The 12,403-nt window shown below is 38.6% G+C and overlaps 1 pseudogene; it reads left to right on the forward strand.

The window, feature by feature from the left end:
* Positions 1 to 435: 435 nt before the first annotated feature.
* The window catches only part of LOC110487355, a 28,337-nt pseudogene continuing 16,369 nt past the window's right edge, over positions 436 to 12,403 (forward strand).

Consider the following 12,403-nt stretch of genomic DNA (forward strand, 5'->3'; position numbering starts at 1 on the left):
CCTAGTCTGTTCATTATTTACATCTCCATGATGTATTGTTACACCTGGTAGTGGGTAGAGTTTATTTATTTATTGTATACAGTAATTTTTGCTAATTTTATCAAGGGTATCAATAACTAGGTGCTTATTTTGATATCTAGTTATTTGACTGACTGAATCAGAAAAACAGATGTGGAGTATTTGTAGAGTTTGTTTTACATTTTCATAAAAATTCTGAACTAATCAAACAACACTTGTTCCTTTTTTTATGTGTTGATATAATATTCGTATTTAATGGAAAGGAAAAAAACAATTCCCTAAACTGCTTTTCAAATATTATAATTCAATGAAGAAGAAAGAAAGTTTCCCTCCTCAACTCCGTTTCCTCCCTCCAGACAGCATATGGCGATATGTGTCTTTCAGGCGATATTCTACTGTGACGTATAATCTAGTGGACGGAACGCTTCTTCAACAACTGCAGCCACCTCGGTAGCTCGCTGGACAACAAAGTCTGAACATTCAAGTTATTTAGACAATTTCGTGTTTTATTTGCCACTATGATTTAATCATACTTATGTGGAAACAACTAGTTACCCCATTTAATTTAATATTTACGTTAAGTCAACTAGCTGGCTGGTTAATTTAGCGCTAGTCTAGTCGCTAATGCTAACATCCCCGACCATGAGCTCACTAAGCTACTCTACTCCTGCTAAAGAAGAGGAGGTCTGCTGGACGGACAAAGAAGCTTTTGTGAAAGAGGAGGAGGAAGAGGAGGATGTTACAATACAAAAACAAGTAGAGGGTGAGGCTGTTAGGGTGAAAGAAGAAGAGAACGACGTTTCAGTGAAAGAAGAAGAAGATGCGATCAGAGTGAAAGAGGAGGAGGGTGTTACTGTGAAAGAAAATGAGGAAGATGCCGTGGAGGATGAAGTGAAAGAAGATGAAGACGTTTTTGGAATGAAGGATGAAGAAGGGGAGATTACTGTCACATTAGAGGAGGACGAAGAAGAGAAGACTGGAGAACTGATTAACACCAGTAAATACAGTGAGTACTATCTTATAAAGCAGGGGCACAAACTCTGCAGTTATTGAACTAATGTGTGATTTTTAAAAGGGCACTACACTTGGTTATGTTTTTGTACTGTATGAATTGTTCATGACGTCCTCCAGTGATTTTTTAAAAACTTTTCCTGTTGAAAAGTGAGGGTGGGTATAATATGTGGAACGTTCCAACAGGAATCCGTTCCAAAAACTTCGTAAATAACAAGGTTACCAACAAACAACGCATACAGAGTCGTATTACAGTATAATGAGATAGGAGTGAGGGAGTGAGCTATGTAATTACGTTTTTCACTCACCACGTTTATTCGGAAAAAATGTCTCTTCGTTCTGGTAGCCTCCACCATTTCTCATTCGTTGGTTTAGTTATTATTTCCGGTGTTCCTGAATTTGCGGGTGAACACTGTTGCGCCTCAATTGGGGAATCGCTGTGGTTGAAATGTAACTAATGACCGCAAGCCCCAGTATTTTATTAGCTAGGTGGCTTGTACACAATTGTTACCGATGATACTGTATATACATACTCGTACTACAGTAGCATGCATTGTATTTTGCCAAGTTCTCTCTGTGTTAATCCTTTTCCCCAAATATAGCAGGTAACTTGTGTCTGTCGATGTTTTTGAGTTCATCTTGCCTAGTTAAATAAATAGAAAATCTATTAGAACATTTCAAATATATACTTTGACCTATTTCAGGTAACCCGAAGATGCTTGATTCACTACACCTGCTTTTGAATAACTTTCCAGTCGTTTTTGCTTTACATTCCGACTTTTGCACGTCTGTTTATTGGACATATATATATTAGTGTCTAATAAAAAATTGCAACTTATGTAAAGCATCCCATCTGTGTTAAGGTTAAAGTGTGTGTGTGTGTATATATATATATATATATGTATATGTGTGTGTGTGTGTGTAGTGTAGGTCTTCTTGATGTCCACTAGGTGTCAGCACAGCTTCAATAATGTCACAACAGGTTCACAACATGTTTTTCATGTGTAACAAATTAAATTGTATTGGTCACATGCGCCGAATACTACATGTGTAGACCTTACAGTGAAATGCTGAAATGAAGCCCTTAACCAACAATTTAGTTGTAAGAAAAATGTGTTAAGTAAAAAATACGAAATAAAATTCCCATTCTTAGCCTGAGACATTTCATAAATGCGTACAGAGGAGCACTTTTCTACGATCAGCTTTGCCTAGATCATTCTGAATCATTTGTCTCTGGAATAACATTATATGGACAGCGGTGGGTTTGTTTGTAGATCAGCACTCCTTCTCAACACCAGTTGCTGTACCCTAACATTTTATAATACAATTTCCCTTGCTGTCTATGTCTTTCTGGAACCCCACCTCAACATTGTTCTGTCAAGGCAACAAAAGCAAGTTGGCATGCTCTTGAAATGAATTTAACTCACAACCTCTCCTTTGGGAATTCACCACCATATCTACTACTACAACTATTTTTAAACTATCTTAACATGTGGCTTTCTTCAGGGGGACCAAGACTAGGAACACCTTTGAATGGTCTACAAAGAATGGCCCCAGGTAAAAGTTGACTTTTGCAGAGTATGGTTGTATTGTTACTCCACAGCATAGTATGTTATCACAACTCTATTAAAAGGACATTCTATACAAGGTGTCACTTCAGTCCTTCTATTTGATGGGAACTACCCCCTAACCCCCGACAAACCTCAAGTTAGCTCTTTCATGCCAACAAAAGGCAGCATCAAAAATGTCTCTCTTCAGATATCAACTCTCAATCTCTGGTTTGGGGAGCAAACGCCTTAACCACTACTCTACCAGAGAGACAGGGACTAGATGTTAAGGGGTACTTCAAAATGCACACATCAAAGACAACATTTCAGAGGTTAGAGAATGGTGTGGGGGCTTGTACTTCTTGGGTCCACCAACTGTTCCTCAATCTTCTTTTGATGACTACAAACAGAGATTATGAATCTTCAAAACCTACACTATAGGATGGATGTGTTTAGGAACGGGGGACGAAATTCGAAAGGGACGTGTTTCCAATTACCAACAAATAGACCCTAGAAATGTTATTCCATCTTCTTAATATTGGAACTTTGTCCCTTCATTTGCCTACTACTGTTTATAAGCATAACACATGGGTTTTTTCTGGGGACAAGGTATCAGAACGCTTTTGAATGGTCTACAAAGCATGCCCCCATGCTGAAAATTCATAATCTCTGTTTGTAGTCATCAAAAGAAGATTGAAGAACGGTTGGTGGACCCAAGAAGTACAAGCCCCCACACCATTCTCTAACCTCTGAAATGTTGTCTTTGATGTGTGCATTTTGAAGTACCCCTTAACATCTAGTCACTGTCTCTCTGGTAGAGTAGTGGTTATGGCGTTTGCTCGCCATACCAGAGTTTGAGAGTTCAAATCTGAGGAGAGCGTTTTTGATGTTGCCTTTTGTTGTCATGAAAGAGCTAACTTGAGGTATGTACCCCCTAGTTCAAATCCCAGAGAAACAGTTAATGTAGCAACTTCTTTCTTGTTGCCTTTGTGGGTCTGAAAGAGCAAACCAGAGGTGTATAGGGGAAAAGGGGCTAGTTCCCATCAAAAAGCAAGAATGAAGTGACACCTTGTTTCAAATGTCATTTCAATAGAGTTGTGATAGCATACTATGCTGTGGAGTAACAATACAAACATACTCTGCAAAAGCCAACTTTTACCTGGGGCCATTCTTTGTAGACCATTCAAAGGTGTTTCTAGTCTTGGTCCCCCTGAAGAAAGTCACATGTTAAGATAGTTTAAAAATAGTTGTAGTAGTAGATATTGTGGTGAATTCCCAAAGGAGAGGTTGTGAGTTAAATTCATTTCAAGAGCATGCCAACTTGCTTTTGTTGCCTTGACAGAACAATGTTGAGGTGGGGTTCCGGAAGGACATAGACAGCAAGGGAAATTGTATTATAAAATGTTAGGGTACAGCAACTGGTGTTGAGAAGGAGTGCTGATCTACAAACAAACCCACCGCTGTCCATATAATGTTATTCCAGAGACAACTGATTCAGAATGATCTAGGCAAAGCTGATCGTAGAAAAGTGCTCCTCTGTACGCAATTATGAAATGTCTCAGGCTAAGAATGCTGAACTGGAATCAGTACCCCCCCACCCCCCGTCAAAGTAATGTTATTCATTCTACTCACAAATGCTAAACAGATCCTAGTTGAGCACTCCTACTTCAAGCCACCAAGTGAATGTTGGGTATTGGGTGCTAAACGTCTTGAACAGTGGTTGAAAAAGTACCCAATTGTCATACTTGAGTAAAAGTAAAGATATGTTAATAGAAAATGTGTCAAGTAAAAGTGAACCAGTAAAATACTAAGTAAACCGCATTGCTAAAAGATACTTAAGTGTCAGTGGTAAAAGTATAAATTATTTGACCTTCCATATATTAAGCAAACCAGACAGCACAATTCTCTTGTATTTTTAATTATGAAATAGCCATGGGAACACTCAGACATAATTTACAAACGAAGCATGTGTTTAGTGAGTCCGCTAGATCAGAGGCAGTAGGGATTTTCTCTTGATAAGTGTGTGAATTGGACCATTTTCCTGTCCGGCTTAGCATTCAAATGCATAAAGTACTTTTGGGTGCCAGGGAAACTGTATGGATTAAAAAATATATTAATTTCTTTAAAAATGTGGCGAAGTAAAATTTAATGTTGTAAAGAAATGGAAAGAGTAAAAGTACAGATACAAAAAAAAACTGATATAAACAGAATGTAGTGGAGTAGTTTAAATACATTTTGTTAAGTAATTTACACCACTGGACTTGAAAGGAACACCGGTACCCCATGTAGCCTTGCTATTTTTATTTTACTGCTGATCTTTAATTATTTGTTAATTTTATTTCGTATTTTTTACTTAACACATTTTTCTTACAACTAAATTGTTGGTTAAGGGCTTCATTTCACTGTAAGGTCTACACATGTAGTATTCGGCGCATGTGACCAATACAATTTGATTTGTTACACATGAAAAACATGTGAACCTGGTGTGACATTATTGAAGCTGTGCTTACACCTAGTGGACATCATGAAGACCTACACTACACACACACACACACATATATATATATATATATATATATATATATATATATATATATATATATATATATATATATATACACACACTTTAACCTTAACACAGATGGGATGCTTTACATAAGTTGCAATTTTTTATTAGACACTAATATATATGTCCAATAAACAGACGTGCAAAAGTCGGAATGTAAAGCAAAAACGACTGGAAAGTTATTCAAAAGCAGGTGTAGTGAATCAAGCATCTTGGGGTTACCTGAAATAGGTCAAAGTATATATTTTACATGTTCTAATTTATTTTCTCTTTATTTAACTAGGCAAGATGAACTTAACAACATCGACATAGACACAAGTTACCTGCTATTTTTGGGGAAAAGGATTAACACAGAGGGAACTTGGCAAAATACAATGCATGCTTCTGTAGTACGAGTATGTATATACAGTATCATCGGTAACAATTGTGTACAAGCCACCTAGCTAATAAAATACTGGGGCTTGCGGTCATTAGTTACATTTCAACCACAGCGATTCCCCAATTGAGGCACAACAGTGTTCACCCGCAAATGCAGGAACACCGGAAATAATAACTAAACCAACGAATGAGAAATGGTGGAGGCTACCAGAACGAAGAGACATTTTTTCCGAATATACGTGGTGAGTGAAAAACGTAATTACCTAGCTCACTCCCTACCCGGTATCTCATTCTACTGTTATTCGACTCTGTATGCGTTGTTTGTTGGCAACCTTGTTATTTACGAAGGTTTTGGAACGGATTCCTGTTGGAACGTTCCACAAGTTATACCAACCCGAAAAGTGATATATAAATACAGTAAAGTATAAGTTTGAGCAAAATAGTGTTTCTTTAGAAAACTGCAAACTAGAAGGAGTGAGTTATGTAAGGCCTTCAAGGAGTTGGTTTGATGGGAAGTTGTGATGTCATCCAATAGGTGACAGATCTTCATGTGAATATTCATTATTCTTTTTAAAATCCTTCCTGTTCTGTCAAGTTGGTTATTGATCATAGCTAGAAAGCCATTTTCAAGTCTTGCTATAGACTTTCAAGACAATTTAAGTCCAAACTGTAACTAGGCCACTCAGGAACATTCAATGTCATCTTGGTAAGCTCCTCCAGTGTAGATTTGGCCTTGTGGTTTAGGTTATTGTCCTGTTAGTACAGATTTTTGTATTCAGATCTCTGAAATGCACTCTACCTACGTAACATTTAGTTTCCTTATATTACGCTGGGAAAACAGTTTTCATGGCCACAGAAATCCTAAATAATTTCAGAGTTTGCAAAATCCAATGGTTCTAACCGAGAGTCACCTTAACTTTATTGACAACACCCAAATGGATACTGTCATTAACGCGGTTCTTCAATAATTACACATCATTCTTAATACTGTAGCTGTTTAGTTACAGTCACATGTTCAACTATCATCAGCTGATCCAGGAAATCATTTTCAGAATGACAGTCAAATGACAACATCACGACATGCAACAACAACCAAAGTGCTTCTTCATTCATTACTCTGGTATAGACAGTTATGCCGTGCTCCATGTTGGATCCAACATCCCTAACAAATTGGTGTTTATAATGTGTTATTGTCTGCTTGATTTAAAGTCGGGTGTCGTTAGTCTGTTTGGACACAGAGATACTTAGCTCATAATGTGTAGAGAACTGTTCCTTGATAGATAGGCTATTGTACAACACACAGAGCTATTTTCCTTCATTCAGGACATTTAGAATGACAAAACATGGCAGAGTAGCCTAGTGGGATTATTCACAAAATTATCTGGTTATGAAATGTCATGACAAAGACATTTTTGTTTCCATGTTTCACCTGAAATATGAAATGATTTATAGTCCTAGGTCTATGTTGTTGTTAGGTGAAGTTATTGGTCCTACAGTAGGTCAATGTTGTTGTTAGGTGAAGTTATGGGTTCTACAGTAGGTCTATGTTAGGTGAAGTTTTGGGTCCTACAGTAGGTCTATGTTGTTGTTAGGTGAAGTTATTGGTCCTACAGTAGGTCTTTGTGGTTGTTAGCTGAAATTGTGGGTCCTACAGTAGGTCTATGTTATTGTTAGGTGAAGTTATGGGTCCTACAGTAGGTCAATGTTGTTAGTTGAAGTTATGGGTCCTACAGTAGGTCAGTGTTATTGCTAGGTGAAGTTATGGGTCCTACAGTAGGTCTATGTTGTTGTTAGGTGAAGTTATGGGTTCTACAGTAGCTCTATGTTAGGTGAAGTTATGGGTTCTACAGTAGGTCCATGTTAGGTGAAGTTATGGGTCCTACAGTAGGTCTATGTTAGGTGAATTTATGGGTCCTACAGTAGGTCTATGTTATTGTTAGGTGAAGTTATGGGTCCTAAAGTAGGTCTATGTTATTGTTAGGTGAAGTTATAGGTCCTACAGTAGGTCTTTGTTGTTGTTAGCTGAAATTGTGGGTCCTACAGTAGGTCTATGTTATTGTTAGGTGAAGTTATGGGTCCTACAGTAGGTCTATATTGTTGTTAGTTGAAGTTGTTGGTCCTACAGTAGGTCTATGTTGTTAGGTGAAATTATGGGTCCTACAGTAGGTCTATGTTAGGTGAGTATATGGTTCCTACAGTAGGTTTGTGTTGTTGTTAGGTGAAGTTATGGGTCCTACAGTAGGTCAGTGTTGTTGTTAGCTGAAATTGTGGGTCCTACAGTAGGTCTATATTGTTGTTAGTTGAAGTTGTTGGTCCTACAGTAGGTCTATGTTGTTAGGTGAAATTATGGGTCCTACAGTAGGTCTATGTTAGGTGAGTATATGGGTCCTACAGTAGGTTTATGTTGTTGTTAGGTGAAGTTATAGGACCTACAGTAGGTCTATGTTGTTGTTAGGTGAAGGTATGGGTCCAACAGTAGGTCTATGTTGTTGTTAGGTGCAGTTATGGGTCCTACAGTAGGTTTGTGTTATTGTTAGGTGAACTTATGGGTGCTACAGTAGATCTATATTGTTCAGTGAAGTTATGGGTCCTACAGTAGAGCTACGTTGTTGTTGTTAGGTGAACTTATTGATCCGACAGTAGGTCTATGTTATTGTTAGGTGAAGTTATTGGTCCTACAGTAGGTCTATGTTAGGTGAAGTTATGGGTCCTACAGTAGGTCTATGTTGTTGTTGTTGTTAGGTGAACTTATTGGTCCGACAGTAGGTCTATGTTATTGTTAGGTGAAGTTATTGGTCCTACAGTAGGTCTATGTTAGGTGAAGTTATGGGTCCTACAGTAGGTCTATGTTGTTGTTGTTAGGTGAACTTATTGATCCGACAGTAGGTCAATGTTGTCGTTAGGTGAAGTTATGGGTTCTACAGTAGGTCTATGTCAGGTGAAGTTATTGGTCCTACAGTAGGCCTATGTCATTGTTAAGTGAAGATGTGGGTCATACAGTAGGTTTATGTTATTGTTAGGTGAAGTTATGTGTCCTACAGTAGAGCTATGTTGTTTGCTAGGTGAAGTTATGGGTCCAACAGTAGGTTTATGTTAGGTGAAGTTATGGGTCCTACAGTAGGTATTTGTGGTTGTTAGCTGAAATTGTGGGTCGTACAGTAGGTCTATGTTACTGGTAGGTGAAGTGATGGGTCCTACAGTAGGTCTATATTGTTGTTAGGTGAAGTTATGGGTCCTACAGTAGGTCGATGTTAGGTGAAGTTGTGGGTCCTACAGTAGGTCTATGTTATTGTTAGGTGAAGTTATGGGTCCTACAGTAGGTCTATGTTTGGTGAAGTTGTGGGTCCTACAGTAGGTCTATGTTATTGTTAGGTGAAGTTATAGGTCCTACAGTAGGTCTTTGTTGTTAGCTGAAATTGTGGGTCCTACAGTAGGTCTATGTTATTGTTAGGTGAAGTTATGGGTCCTACAGTAGGTCAATGTTGTTAGTTGAAGTTATGGGTTCTACAGTAGGTCTATGTTATGTGAAGTTATGTGTCCTACAGTAGGTCTATGTTGTTGTTAGGTGAAGTTATGGGTCCTACTGTAGGTCTATGTTGTTCGGTGAAGTTATTGGTCCTACAGTAGGTTTATGTTGTTGTTAGGTGAAGTTATGGGTCCTACAGTAGGTCTATGTTGTTGTTAGGTGAAGTTATGGGTCCAACAGTAGGTCTATGTTAGGTGAAGTTATAGGTCCTAGAGTAGGTCTATGTTGTTGTTAGGTGAAGTTATGGGTCTATGTTAGGTGAGTATATGGTTCCTACAGTAGGTTTGTGTTGTTATTAGGTGAAGTTATGGGTCCTACAGTAGGTCAGTGTTGTTGTTAGGTGAAGTTATGGGTCCTACAGTAGGTCTATGTTATTGTTAGGTGAAGTTATCGGTCCTACTGTAGGTCTGTGTTATTGTTAGGTGAACTTATGGGTGCTACAGTAGGTCTATATTGTTCAGTGAAGTTATGGGTCCTACAGTAGGTTTATGTTGTTGTTGTTAGGTGAAGTTATGGGTCCGACCGTAGGTCTATGTTGTTGTTAGGTGAAGTTATTGGTCCTACAGTGGGTCTATGTCATTGTTAGATCAAGATATGGGTCATACAGTAGATCTATGTTAGGTGAAGTTATGGGTCCTACAGTAGGTTTATGTTGTTGTTAGGTGAAGTTATAGGACCTACAGTAGGTCTATGTTGTTGTTAGGTGAAGGTATGGGTCCAACAGTAGGTCTATGTTGTTGTTAGGTGAAGTTATGGGTCCTACAGTAGGTTTGTGTTATTGTTAGGTGAACTTATGGGTGCTACAGTAGATCTATATTGTTCAGTGAAGTTATGGGTCCTACAGTAGAGCTACGTTGTTGTTGTTAGGTGAACTTATTGATCCGACAGTAGGTCTATGTTATTGTTAGGTGAAGTTATTGGTCCTACAGTAGGTCTATGTTAGGTGAAGTTATGGGTCCTACAGTAGGTCTATGTTGTTGTTGTTAGGTGAACTTATTGGTCCGACAGTAGGTCTATGTTATTGTTAGGTGAAGTTATTGGTCCTACAGTAGGTCTATGTTAGGTGAAGTTATGGGTCCTACAGTAGGTCTATGTTGTTGTTGTTAGGTGAACTTATTGATCCGACAGTAGGTCAATGTTGTCGTTAGGTGAAGTTATGGGTTCTACAGTAGGTCTATGTCAGGTGAAGTTATTGGTCCTACAGTAGGCCTATGTCATTGTTAAGTGAAGATGTGGGTCATACAGTAGGTTTATGTTATTGTTAGGTGAAGTTATGTGTCCTACAGTAGAGCTATGTTGTTTGCTAGGTGAAGTTATGGGTCCAACAGTAGGTTTATGTTAGGTGAAGTTATGGGTCCTACAGTAGGTATTTGTGGTTGTTAGCTGAAATTGTGGGTCGTACAGTAGGTCTATGTTACTGGTAGGTGAAGTGATGGGTCCTACAGTAGGTCTATATTGTTGTTAGGTGAAGTTATGGGTCCTACAGTAGGTCGATGTTAGGTGAAGTTGTGGGTCCTACAGTAGGTCTATGTTATTGTTAGGTGAAGTTATGGGTCCTACAGTAGGTCTATGTTTGGTGAAGTTGTGGGTCCTACAGTAGGTCTATGTTATTGTTAGGTGAAGTTATAGGTCCTACAGTAGGTCTTTGTTGTTAGCTGAAATTGTGGGTCCTACAGTAGGTCTATGTTATTGTTAGGTGAAGTTATGGGTCCTACAGTAGGTCAATGTTGTTAGTTGAAGTTATGGGTTCTACAGTAGGTCTATGTTATGTGAAGTTATGTGTCCTACAGTAGGTCTATGTTGTTGTTAGGTGAAGTTATGGGTCCTACTGTAGGTCTATGTTGTTCGGTGAAGTTATTGGTCCTACAGTAGGTTTATGTTGTTGTTAGGTGAAGTTATGGGTCCTACAGTAGGTCTATGTTGTTGTTAGGTGAAGTTATGGGTCCAACAGTAGGTCTATGTTAGGTGAAGTTATAGGTCCTAGAGTAGGTCTATGTTGTTGTTAGGTGAAGTTATGGGTCTATGTTAGGTGAGTATATGGTTCCTACAGTAGGTTTGTGTTGTTATTAGGTGAAGTTATGGGTCCTACAGTAGGTCAGTGTTGTTGTTAGGTGAAGTTATGGGTCCTACAGTAGGTCTATGTTATTGTTAGGTGAAGTTATCGGTCCTACTGTAGGTCTGTGTTATTGTTAGGTGAACTTATGGGTGCTACAGTAGGTCTATATTGTTCAGTGAAGTTATGGGTCCTACAGTAGGTTTATGTTGTTGTTGTTAGGTGAAGTTATGGGTCCGACCGTAGGTCTATGTTGTTGTTAGGTGAAGTTATTGGTCCTACAGTGGGTCTATGTCATTGTTAGATCAAGATATGGGTCATACAGTAGATCTATGTTAGGTGAAGTTATGGGTCCTACAGTAGGTTTATGTTGTTGTTAGGTGAAGTTATAGGACCTACAGTAGGTCTATGTTGTTGTTAGGTGAAGGTATGGGTCCAACAGTAGGTCTATGTTGTTGTTAGGTGAAGTTATGGGTCCTACAGTAGGTTTGTGTTATTGTTAGGTGAACTTATGGGTGCTACAGTAGATCTATATTGTTCAGTGAAGTTATGGGTCCTACAGTAGAGCTACGTTGTTGTTGTTAGGTGAACTTATTGATCCGACAGTAGGTCTATGTTATTGTTAGGTGAAGTTATTGGTCCTACAGTAGGTCTATGTTAGGTGAAGTTATGGGTCCTACAGTAGGTCTATGTTGTTGTTGTTAGGTGAACTTATTGGTCCGACAGTAGGTCTATGTTATTGTTAGGTGAAGTTATTGGTCCTACAGTAGGTCTATGTTAGGTGAAGTTATGGGTCCTACAGTAGGTCTATGTTGTTGTTGTTAGGTGAACTTATTGATCCGACAGTAGGTCAATGTTGTCGTTAGGTGAAGTTATGGGTTCTACAGTAGGTCTATGTCAGGTGAAGTTATTGGTCCTACAGTAGGCCTATGTCATTGTTAGGTGAAGATGTGGGTCATACAGTAGGTTTATGTTGTTGTTAGGTGAAGTTATGTGTCCTACAGTAGAGCTATGTTGTTTGCTAGGTGAAGTTATGGGTCCAACAGTAGGTTTATGTTAGGTGAAGTTATGGGTCCTACAGTAGGTATTTGTGGTTGTTAGCTGAAATTGTGGGTCCTACAGTAGGTCTATGTTACTGGTAGGTGAAGTTATGGGTCCTACAGTAGGTCTATATTGTTGTTAGTTGAAGTTGTTGGTCCTACAGTAGGTCAATGTTGTTGTTAGTTGAAGTTAATGGTTCTACAGTAGGTCTATGTTAGGTGAAGTTATGGGTTCTACAGTAGGTCTTTGTGGTTGTTAGCTGA

Source organism: Oncorhynchus mykiss, chromosome 13 (assembly GCF_013265735.2).
Source record: "Oncorhynchus mykiss isolate Arlee chromosome 13, USDA_OmykA_1.1, whole genome shotgun sequence".
In the NCBI taxonomy this organism is placed as follows: Eukaryota; Metazoa; Chordata; class Actinopteri; order Salmoniformes; family Salmonidae; genus Oncorhynchus; species Oncorhynchus mykiss.